This window comes from Vigna unguiculata, chromosome 8 (genome assembly GCF_037176805.1).
Source record: "Vigna unguiculata cultivar grain cowpea cultivar isolate G323 ecotype 2 chromosome 8, ASM3717680v1, whole genome shotgun sequence".
Lineage (NCBI taxonomy): Eukaryota > Viridiplantae > Streptophyta > Magnoliopsida > Fabales > Fabaceae > Vigna > Vigna unguiculata.
In genome coordinates, this window is record NC_140799.1 from 27,631,630 (window position 1) to 27,644,508 (window position 12,879).

At 37.0% G+C, this 12,879-nt stretch overlaps 1 non-coding gene and 1 pseudogene across 1 annotated transcript; one reads left to right on the forward strand and one right to left on the reverse strand.

Annotated features, from left to right (window-relative positions):
- Nucleotides 1-3,200: 3,200 nt before the first annotated feature.
- On the reverse strand, nucleotides 3,201-3,307 carry LOC114195725 (small nucleolar RNA R71). Its single transcript, XR_003606558.1, has one exon. It is a non-coding gene; the product is annotated as a small nucleolar RNA R71 (small nucleolar RNA).
- Nucleotides 3,308-5,592: 2,285 nt separating this feature from the next.
- LOC146884305 (uncharacterized) lies at nucleotides 5,593-11,941 on the forward strand (annotated as a pseudogene).
- Nucleotides 11,942-12,879: the final 938 nt, after the last annotated feature.

A 12,879-nucleotide genomic window follows, 5' to 3' on the forward strand; every position in this document is an offset into this window, starting at 1 on the left:
ACATCGTCCTTAGTTTAAGATAGCTTATGCAACTACTTTTCCAAGCCTATTACATGAACCTCTTTTAACTACACAATAAAAGATAATTGTACCCACTTTACACATATTACAACTAATGTATTGTTCTAATTTAACTATTCATACATTAGTTTGTATAAACTAATATACACATATTTATGTCTATTTATTATATTACATCATTCAAAAATATAAAGTCTTCAAAAGAATATTATACAATATATTCTTAAAAGAAAATGTCACAATCATTGTGCAACTTTGCTACTAGCACTTGTAATTCCTAAACACCATTTCTATAGTTTTAATTCAGTTTTAAATGCATATTAGAGTTAGTTTAAATCTATAAATCATGTTTAGGACAACTGCATTGAAAAATCCATATCTTAGTTCTTTAAGACATTTTCTCAAACATTTAGGTTAGAATAAGTTCCTTTATTTAGGCAAAATGTGTAAAGTTAGAATTAGATTCATGCATCATGATAAGATTCAATTTAGGTTGATTTTATCTTATTACGCTCATTCTATGAGCATATTTGAACCTATCATGCATTTTTTCACATAAACACATTACTATTTATATTCGTTTTGTGAATTACTTGCTTTAACTCATGATTTTCAATTCCTATAGTTTTAATTTTGTTTAAAATGCATATTAGAGTTAATTTAAATCTATAAATCATGTTTAGGACAACTGCATTGAAAAATTCATATTTTAGTTCTTTAAGACATTTTCTCAAACATTTAGGTTAGAATAAGTTTACTTATTTAGGCAAATGTGTAGATTAAGAATTAGATTCATGATAGGTTTCAATTTAGGTTGGTTTTAGATTGTTTAAATTAGTTTAGTTAGATTTACTCCATTGAGATCATTATTACACATTCACATAAACTCAACATCACCCCTCTTTAGATTAATACCTTGTTTTGCCACTACACTATAGTATTGATGAAATCAAGTTTTGCATAAATCTTAGGCGACTAAAAGGTTTATCACACATAGACACATAATTTGTCATATGACACACTTGTGCGTGCACGCGTGTGCACACACACACACACACACACACATCTGCCAATTTGGCCCATGGCCCAGCCCCTCCACCCAACCCCCCTACACACACATAAACACAAACACACAAATAAAGTTGTTAATTTGGCCCACAACCCATGGGTCAATGATAAGTGCCAAAATTTGGTAAAGATTCATAAAAAAGTCTAGCACTTATGCTTTTAATTTGTGTTCATTTCATATTGATTCTCCCTAAATGTAAGACAAATGAGTTTCAATCACATGTTTCCAAGTTTTGATTTAAAGAAATCATTTGATCCTATTTTGTGTGTGTTTTCAGGAAAGATTAAAGAGAACTCAAGAAGAGTGAAGGAGAAAGCAAGAAATAAAGAAGAAAAGGAGGAAAGTGTGCAACAGGTCGCTCAAATCAAAGGTGTTTCGCTCAAGCCAGAACATGCTCGCCCAAGCTAAAGTCATCTCACCTAAGCGAGATACTTGCCGCCTTTCTCGCTCAGGCGAGCTTGAGCTCACCCAAGCGAGAGTTCGTGAAGAAGCCCTCAGTGTTTTTTTGCAATTCTCGCCTAAGCAAGAATATGGTCGCCCAAGCGAGACCTTTCTTCAACCTAAAGAAGTCTATCTCGCCTAAGCGAGAATGAGTGGCTCAAGCGAACCTTCGTGGAGTATAAATACTCCGTGAGTCAGAAAGTGAAGGTAGCTGTGATTTTGGAGAAGAATACAAACCTGCTGGAGTTGCGACCAGGAGCATAACACAAATCATATTTTCTTCTTCTTTTTTAGTTCATAGGTTTTGATGGCTGCCATGAGTGGCTAATCTTCCTTCTTGGGATTGAATGTAATCTACTCGAACTTGGATGTAATCTGGTGATATTTATATATAGCATTTCTGTTTTTACTCAATATAGGTATTATTCTTCTGTTCTTAATGCTTGATTCTATATGATCAATAGATGTTTTGATTTTGATTTTTAGATTTGACTGAAAAATATTTCTAAAAATTTGATTTATACAATGATACTTGATATATTGTGATGCTAGGAAGAGATCTCAATATATCAATTGCTTTTAACACTTGACCGTAATGCTGGATTGTTTGTTGAATATGTGAGGAATCAATATTCAGTGAACTAATCTTATGAATTTTATACACGAGGGATCAATATAAATGATTTTTGAGTGTGCATCAATATTGGTATTTTTAGATGTTATATATTATATTCATCCAGATTACAGACAAGGGAGATAGATGAAATTCAATCCCAGTTTCTTTTACTGAATTTTTCTAAACTTTTCCACTTTTACTGTATTTATTTTATGCAGTAGTTAATGTCAAATCAAATTAAAATCTTTGTACATATGTTGATTAAGATAATTATTAATTTTCACTAAATTCGTTCCTCGTGGGTTCGACACTCCTACTTCAAATCATTATACTATAGTTGACTTTTGGTACGCTCTCCAAGAGAACAAGTATTTTTGGCGCCATTGCCAGGGAACGATGTTCTTTTGAAATTTTTAGTTATCTCATCGAGCTCTATGTATATTTTCTTAATTAGATAGTTTATTCAATATTCTCCTTTGTACTAATCCTTGCTTGAGTTGTTTTTATTTATGCTCTTATGAGGTTAGGTTCCTGAAGATTGATTAGCATTTGACTTGGAGATAGAAAAGACAACTAGAAGGAATAGAGACAAAAAACAAAAAGAAGCAAGGAAAGACAAGAGAAGAATCTTCTAGTACTTCCATCACACCTCAAGTAGAAAACATGGAGAATCAAAGACCAGCTCCAACCAGAAAGACACTTGGAGACTATGCTATGCAACAAGGTCCAAGATATTTTTCTAGCATAACAATACCACCTACCACTAAAACTTTGGAGATGATGCCAGATTTCCTCAGCTTAATCAGTTCTCATCAATTCACTTAAATGGATAATGAAGATCCATATACTCATCTCTCTACATTCAATGAATTGATAGGAACCATGGGCTTTCAAGAAGGAGATCTTGAGCATGTATACATGTGTTTGTTTCCTTTTTCTTTGGCAGGTAAAGCAAAGGAATGGCTTAAGTCACATCCAAATCAGAGTTTGAATAGCTGGAAAGATATTGAGGAGAAATTCTTGAACATATTCTTTCCACCATCTCGCTACATCAAAGCCAAAGTTGATATTTAGACGTTTAGGCAAGGACTAGATGAGCCATTCTGTTAAGCTTGGGAGCGGTTCAATTCTTTATTGAGGAAATGCCCAAATCACGGATTTGAAGATATTGCTCAACTCAACATATTTTGTAACGGTCTGAGGCCTAATACCAAGATGATATTAGATGCAGTAGCAGGTGGAACAATGATGAGTGTCGATGCGGAGCAAGCAACAAGAATCATTGAGGCATTAGCATCCATAGATCATCAAGCTCAGCATAATAGGCAATCTGTTCAGAGGAAGGGAGTGCTTGATCTTAGTATTACAGATGCAATCTTAGTTCAAAATAAAATTCTGTCAGATTGAAGCACTAACGAAGCATATGTCTAAATTACCAGAGTAATTACAAGTTGTGCAATCTTCTCCCAGTCAACAACCCATGAGATGTGACTTCTGTGGATGCAATCATCCAAATGGTCATTGTTCGTATCAGAGCAGCTCACAAGGAGAAGTTCAATATGTGAGTAACCAAGGAAGACCAGGAAATTTCTCCAACAATAATAACTTCTCACAGGGGTGGAGAAATAATCAAAATCAGAATTTTGGATGGAAGCAAGATGTTGGTCCTTCAAACAGACAACCTCCTTATCAACAGCAACAACAACATTATCCTTCGGTGCATGACAGAACAACTAAACTGGAGGATACTCTAGAAAAGTTTATGCAAGCTTCTTTGACTAATCAGAAAAATACAAAAGCTTCAATCAAGAACCTTGAAACACAGGTTGGACAGTTGGCAAAACAATTATCAGATCAGCAGGCATGTCAATTTTCAGCCAACACACAAACTAATCCCAAGGAGCATTGTAAATCAACTACCACCAGAAGTGGTAAAATTGTGGGAAAAGGGATTGGAGACAACCTGGTTGTAGAGGAGAAGGTGTTGGAGGAAAAAGAGAGAGAGAAAGAAAAAAATGAGTGTGAGGGAGAGGAAGAACAAAATAAAAGAGAGTTTGTAAATAAAAGAGAAGAAAAAGAAGAAAAAAATAAAAGTGAGGAGAAAAAGAGGGAGATGGGTAAGAAACAGGTACCTCAGTTGAAGAGTGGTGGAGCTCTTGGTGCGGAATGGATGAAAGCTCCATGAAGTAGACATGATCCATGGAAGGGAGTGGAAGCAAGTGTTTAAGGCTCTTGCTAAGCATTGGTTTGGACTAAGGTGTTTGAAGGTTTAGCTTAAGAGAAAGCTAAGGAAATGTGGCTAGAGGAGATGATTCAATCCTCTAGCAAAGGAGACTCTCAAATGCAATAGGGTGGAGTACTCTCAACACTATGCTTTTATTGCAAAATTCAAGAGTGATTACAAATGAGTGAAATTTTGGCTTTTATATGAAGCCATTTACACATGAGAAAGGAGAGCCATTAGATGGAGTGAGCCTTGATCTTGGCCCTTAGATCAAGCTTGGAGAAGGAGGTAACTTCCTAGCCTTTGGATGAAGGCTTGGAAAAGAAGACACTCCCTTAGCCCTTGGATGAAGGAGGCGCATGGGTGGAGTGTGGACTTGGCTCCATGGGATGCATGATCCATGAAGTCTAGGAAGGAGTGTTGACTTCCACTTAGTGCACCTTGGACTTTTGATAACTCATGGCCACCCCTCCTATTGGGCTTAGTCAAGCCCACTTTTAGTAATTCAACTACACATTATTTGACTTATTATTCTAGAAAGCAAGGCCTAAACAATGGGCTAATCTTATTGCTATTGCTCTTTGATACACCTCTTCAAATCTTCATATCTTCTTTGGCCAATGTGAAGAGTGTGAGAAGCCCATGTGGGTTTGGGCCATCTTGAATGAAGCCTAATTGGATCTTTTTGAGCATGCTCCTTGTTATTGGGCCTCTTGATGGGCTTGAGCTTGAAGGTGCATGTGGGCCATGTATTGGGCCTTAAGCATGATTTGGGCCTAGGCGTTCACCCAAGCTATAAGCCTTGTTAGGATCACATCAAAGAGTCTACCATACCCTCAAAATCCTTCCAAAAAAGATAAGGAAAGGCAGTTTGCAAGATTCATGGACATTTTCAAGCGACTGTAGATTAATATTCCTTTTGTGGAGGCTATGGAGCAAATGCCAACATATGCAAAATTCATGAAAGAGATCCTAACAAAAAAGATAAGATTTTTTGAAGAGACAGTGGAGCTTGAAGCAGGGTGCAGTGCTATAATTCCGAAATCATTACCTCAGAAATCATTACCTCAGAAATCCAAAGACCCTGGGAGCTTCACTATTCTAGTTACAATCGGAACATTGCTAATGGGAAAAGCATTGCTTGATTTAGGTGCCAGTATAAATTTGATGCCTTTGTCTATGCTACGGAGAATAGGGGATCTGGAAGTAAGGCATACACGGATGACATTACAGCTAGCTGACAGATCTATGAAGTATCCATATGGTATGGCAAAGGATGTCTTGGTTAAGGTTGACAGATTCATGTTTCCAGTTGATTTTGTAGTGATGGATATTGAGGAAGACACTGAAGTTCCTCTAATACTAGGAAGACCTTTTATGAAGATGGCCAAGGTCATTATTAACGTTGATGATGGCAAACTGAAGGTCAAGGTACAAGATGATGAAGTCAAATTTAATGTGTTTAAAGCAATGCAGCACCCGAAGGACAAGCAACAATGCTTCAAGATGCATGTGATAGATGAAATTTTTCTTTCATCCAGGAAGCAATTGACAAAGGCAAGCCCATTGAAAAAAGATTTGATTGGTGCTTATGATGATCTGAAGGATGATGAAGAAAAGAAAGTTGATGAATACTTAACACATCTGAATTCAGCAAAAGGAGTTGCATCAAATGAAATACAAATTGAGAATTTGCAACAAGAAAATAGAACTGAAAATCAGAAGTTGGAGCTAAAGGTATTACCTCCTCATTTAAAATATGTTTTTCTTGCAGATGGAGGTAACAAACCAGTGGTGATCAATAGTGCTTTAACGGCTTCTGAAGAAGAAAAACTAATTTCAATTCTTAAAGCCAATGAGGGTGCAATAGGTTGGACTTTATCTGATCTTAAAGGAATTAGTCCATCCTATTGTATGCACAAAATTCACATGGAACAAGATTACAAGCCTATAGCACAGCCTTAGCGGCGATTGAATCCAACCATAAAAGAGGTGGTCAAGAAAGAAGTAATGAAATTACTTGATGCAGGTATGATCTATCCAATCTCTGATAGTGCCTGGGTCAGCCTGGTCCAGGTAGTTCCAAAAAAAGGAGGTATGACTGTTGTTTGTAATGATAAAAATGAATTAATTCCTACTAGAACAATCACAGGTTGGAGAATGTTCATAGATTATAGAAAATTAAATCAGGCCACTAGGAAAGATCATTTTTCTTTACCTTTCATGGATCAAATGCTAGAAAGGTTAGCAGGACAAGCTTTCTATTGTTTTCTGGATGGATATTTTGGTTACAATCAAATTGCAATAGATCCAGAAGACCAATAAAAAACTACTTTTACTTGTCCCTTTGGTGTGTTTGCTTACAGGAAAATGTCGTTTGGATTGTGTAATGCACCAGCAACCTTTCAACGATGCATGCTTGCAATCTTCTCTGACTTGGTGGAAAAATGCATAGAAGTCTTTATGGGCGACTTTTCTGTATTTGGTGCTTCATTTGATCAATGCCTGGAAAACTTAAACACCGTACTGAAGCGGTGTGTTGATACCAATCTGGTTTTGAACTAGGAAAAGTGCCATTTTATGGTAACTGAAGGTGTGGTGCTGGACCACAAAATCTTTACTAAAGGTATTGAAGTTGACAAAGCTAAAGTGGAGATCATTGAAAAGCTGCTGCCACCTAAAAATATGAAGGGTATCAAGAGTTTTCTAGGCCATGTTAGGTTCTACAGACGATTCATCAAAGATTTCTCCAGGATTGCCAAACCACTCAGCAATCTGCTCAACAAGGATACACCTTTCAATTTTGATGTCGAATGTTTGCATGCTTTTGAATTGTTAAAACAGAAATTGATTTCAGCTCTTGTGATAATGGCTCCTGATTGGAATTTAGGTTTTGAGTTAATGTGTGATGCAAGTGACTATGCCATAGGAGCAATTTTAGGACAGAGAAAATCCAAGGTTTTTCATGCTATATACTATGCTAGCAAAGTCCTTAATGAAGCTCAAATTAATTATGCAACAACTGAAAAGGAATTCCTAGCTATAGTTTATGCATTGGAAAAATTTAGAGCATATTTGATTGGTTCATCTGTCACTGTATATACTGATCATGCTGCAATTAAATATTTGTTAACCAAATCTGATTCAAAACGAAGACTAATTAGATGGATCTTATTGTTGCAGGAATTTGATTTGGTGATCAAGGATAAAAAGGGAAGTGAAAACTTTGTAGCTGATCATTTGTCCAGATTGGTGAATACTGAGGTGACCAACACTTAATCAGAGGTGCAGGAGGAGTTTCCTGATGAAAAATTGATGATGGTGCAAGAAAGGCCATGGTTTGATGACATGGCCAATTTTACAGTTGTAGGGGTCATACTTAAAGATTTTAATTGGCACTAGAAGAAGAAATTCCTGAGAAATGCATACCAATATGTGTGGGATGATCCTCATTTGTTTAAAATTGGAGCTGATCAACTGTTGAGAAGGTGTGTATCTAATGAAAAGGCAAATAGCTTTCTGTTGCACTGTCATAGTTTCCCATATGGAGGGCATTTTAATGGAGAGAGGACAGCTGCAAAAGTCCTCCAATCTGGATTTTACTGGCCTACCTTATTCAAAGACGCACAAAAATATGTGCAACACTGCAATAGCTATCAGAGAATAGGGGGAATCTCAAAAAGACATGAAAGGCCACTGAATATCATTTTAGAGTTTGAAGCCTTTGATTGTTGGGGAATCGATTTTATGGGACCACTGCCATCTTCTTTCTCAAATGAATACATTTTGGTGGCAGTTGATTATTGTAAGACCCGAGAAATTTAAATAATTAATTAAATAATTATTTAATAAATGCAGGTAATAGGAGCCTTTAAGACATTTAATGTGAAGTACTATGATGTGAAAAAGTACTAGCTCAAGTGGTTGAGAGTACTTAATTATGTGAGAGGACATGGGTTCAAATCCTCTGTATGCTAATTGTATGTTATTTTAACTTTTGTATTATTTTAATGTATATTTGAATGTGAAACGTGATAATGTAATCCTAAAATTATAGGAATTATCATGAAACATGATTGGTTGAATTGGTTATGCATTTGAATGGTGATTGAGGGGTTATGGGTTCAAACCTTGCTAAGAATGAATTTAACTTTATTTTTGGCAAATTTTCTTTTGGCATGCAAATTTTCTTTTGGCATGAATATGAAAGGCCAGAGAAAACCTTAGCTGCAAGAAGGACAACCAAGTGGGCTGGGAAGGCACCCAATAATAGTCTTTCAATGATCATTAACACCTAATTGAAAGCATTTTCGTTTTCCCTAACATTAACAAGCATTAAGGCTTAGTTAATGGTCTAATTAGTGTAGTTTTGGAGAAGAAAGAGAGGAAAACATGAAAGGGTAGTAGGAAAAACGAATTTGACAGTGGAAAAGAGAGTCTGAAGGTGAGTTTTCATGTGGAATTGTTAAGAGCATCAAGTGCATTGGGAGAAGGCTAAGGTGGGACTATTGGTGACACAAGAGAAGCCTTGATTCTTCAAATTGAGCAAGGATTAACAGGTTAGGGGAGCTGGAACCATACCTTTAATTTTGTATTGTTTGATTGCCTGGATTATATGATTATTGGGTGTTAATAATATGTCCAAATTGTATGAAAATTCATGTTTCTGGGATTTTTTCAGAAACCGCCTGGCGGGTAAAGAAATGCCGCCAGGCTACTCATCTGCGTTGTATTATTTCTAGGTTCCTAGAGAGGAACCGCCTGGCAGTAAGCTCCCGACCGCCAGGCGACGCATGGCTTTGTACCAAGTTTCTGGGTTTTCTAGATGAAGGGCCTGGCGGTGTTGATTGACACGCCAGGCAACGTAAGACTTTTGGTTCAATTTCGATGTTCCTTACGTTCTGGGAGGTTTCTGATCGGCGAGAAATCGCGTTCTAATCCTTAAGAATGATTAAACATCGTATTTCATTGGAAATTCATGGAATTGGGGTTTAATTGAGAAGAAAATTGCATGAAGGTTATCTTAGGGTTGAAGAATTGGGGATTTCGAAAACAACACTAATCTAAATGGAAAATGTTAATGAATTCGTGAATGGGAAGTGTTAGGGATGAACCATAATCCCAATAACTAGGATCGTATCCTATGGAGTCAGAAATTTATGGAAATCAGAGTTGTTGTGAAGGGGTAAGGTTCGTAGGTGCAGGAATCGCCTGGCGGCACCCCTTTGGCCGCCAGGCGCCATACCAGTGGTGTGTGGTGTTCTGATTCACGAAAAACGCTATTTTTCGTATTTTTGCGAAACAGGAACCGCCCGACGGTAGTTTTGTACCGCCAGGCGCTAGGCTACTGATTATGGCGCTAGGCGCCACCAATTTTCCTAGTCTGCGCAGTTTTCGTAAAACTACAATTGCCGATTCGTTAACCGTTCGATTTAGGTGAAATTTTGGAAGGTTTTTCACAACATGTTGTTTTTCACTTTGAACGGTGGAGATTTGAATTGGATGCCTGCAGAGGGAGATATACATCACTCATGATTGGGTGTTTGAATTCCCTAATAGTATGATTACTAATGGATGATTAAGTGTGCTTAAGTGTTGATATGGCCTTGATTGATGAATATATATATATATATATATATATATATATATATATATATATATATATATATATATATATATATATATATATATAAACTTATATATGTGTGATTGATAAGTATGTTTATGGTAGTGCTTGTTGAAACATGTTGAATATATGAACCTATATATGTCAGCTCGAATGTATGATGTTATAAGTGTGTGAATAAAGCCACTATTGATGATATCACTATGATCGAGTGGTGCATGATCATGACGGGTTTTGGGAAAGTATGGGAACATTATAATCATACTTTAAAAGTAATGGAATGGCGAGGAGTCATGTTTATATGTGTTGTTTGTACTGTTACTTGTTATTTCCTAAAGTATAGGAATTATGTGCATGTGTTTGTGGTGTTGGCTTGAAAGACTAAGTCAAATAGGGGTCTGGGATGTGCTTGATGGTGGGACGCATGATGGGCAAGGAACTGTTATGTTCTCGTCGGCTGCTATTGGGCGAGGAGTCCATAGTATGGTGATTGCGTTCGTGCCAAGGTCCGAGCGATGGAGGCTTGGATGCTTTACTACAGACGAGAAGTCTGTAGGGCAGGACTATGAGCAGGATAGGCTCATAGGGTTGGACCACGAATGGGTTAGTTTCGTGGGAGCACAGTGAAGTCCCAAGACCTAGTTCATGCATATGACTCACGAAGGACTTTGAGATCAGGGATGGGTAATTTGAAAATAATGAAATATTTTTAGTGGTGTTATTTTCATTGGGATGGAAGGCATATTTATTTTATGTTTATATGTCTATCTCTGCATAGCTCACCCTATATGTGTGTGTGTGTGGCGATGATCGGGTAATTTATTATCCGGGAGCAGATGATGTTTCAGGTGAGCCAGGAGCTGCATAGAAGCGAAGAGTGGGAACAAAGATCTTGGGATTGTTTATAAAACATTTTTAAATAACTTTCTGTAATTTCATTATGGTTTTGAACAATGAATTTGTAATAGGAGGATTTGAGTATATTATTAATACTTTATTTATTTATGTTGGAAATTAAATTTAAAGGATTTGAATTTTCCCGTATTTTTTGGGAAATGCTTTAATTAATAAATGATGTATTTATTTCTGCATGTTTATTTTATTTTATTTTTATTTTATTTTAAGTAATATCCTACCGGGGTGTTACAATTATGTGACAAAATGGGTTGAAGCAGTAGCAATTCCTAAGGCCATGCCAAAACCGTAATCAAATTCCTCAAGCAGAACATCTTTTGCAGGTTTGGTACTCTAAGAGTGTTGATTAGTGATGGTGGTTCACACTTTTGGAACATTATGGAGTGCGGCATAAAATTGAATCACCTTATCATCCACAGACCAATGGACAAGTAGAGGTGTCAAATAGGGAAATCAAGCGTATTCTAGAGAAGACAGTGGCATCTTCAAGAAAAGATTGGTCAATGAAGTTGGATGACGCACTCTAGGCCTACAGAACTGCTTATAAGTCTCCCACTAGTTTATCCCCATTCCAGCTGGTATATGGCAAGTCATGTCACTTACCGGTTGAATTGGAACACAAGGCATTCTGGGCCTTGAAATTCTTGAATTTTGATCCAAAGGCAGCAGGAGAAAAAAAGAAAATTACAGCTGCAAGAATTGGAAGAAATGAGACTCAGCGCTTATGAGTCCTCTATGCTCTACAAGGAAAAGATGAAAGCTTATCATGACAAGAAAATTCTTAAAAGAGAATTTTATCCTGGCCAATCAGTGCTATTATTCAACTCCAGGTTGAGATTATTCCCTGGAAAGCTAAAATCAAAGTGGTCAGGACCATTTCTTGTAAAAAATGTGAAACCCTATGGAGCCATTGAGTTAGAGGATCCTGAATCACAAAGAAGTTGGGTTGTAAATTGGCAAAGTTTGAAGCCCTACTTAGGTGGTGAGATTGATAGGCTCGCCACAATCATTCAACTTGATGAACCTTAATGAAACAGGCGTCAGGCTCGTGATGTTAAACAAGCGCTTCCTGGAAGGCAACCAAGTGTTTTAATTATGTTCTTGCACTTCAATTTCATCTTGTGTGATTAAATGTGTTTGTGTATGTAATTACGTGTTTGTGTTTATAGTTCTATTTTTGTGTGTAAAAAGGTGAGTTTTTAGCATCCAATCATCTCAATAAGGCAAACCATGCACTTTTGGTGTTTTCAAACAAAACTAGTGTTTTAAGCATGGGAATGAGTTTTGGTGCCATAATTGAGTTCATTGAATACTAAAAATTACCTTGTTTTGGCCAAATTGTGAAATTTGAGTTTAAAAGCTTGATTTTGAGTTTGTTGATGTGAAACCTTTTGGAATGATAGAGAATTGATTGAAGTATGGTTTGATGTGTGTTTCTGAGTTATTTGAACTGAAAGGATCATGAATTGAGTGAGTGAAAGTTGAACAAAATATTGAAAAGTGTCAAAATCAAGGTTTTGTAAAACTGCACGAAATCTCGCCCAAGCTAAACATGTCTCGCCTGGGCGAGATATGCAGAACCTGAGCCAACCATTTTTGCTGATATACTCGCTTAAGCGAGTAGTGGCTCGCCTGAGCGAGAATGCCCGGTACCAAGACAATTTTGGGCGAAACAGTCTCGCCTGCGCAAGACTCTTTAAAGTTTCTTCCACGCGCATTTCACTTAAGCGAGACTATATCGCTTGAGCGAGAAATCGTGCTTAAGTGAGGGACAGGGACAGAACTCACTCACTTTTCTTTCCCCAAACCCTCGCTCACAACTCCCGCTCACATTCTCCCTTTCTCACTCTGGGCGCACCTTCACTCACTCATTTCTCTGCATTTTAACTCACAAATCTCTTCCTCCCTTTGCTAACTTCTCTCCAAAGGTAAGTTCTACTTCTTTTCTCTTCATTTTCACTATGCAT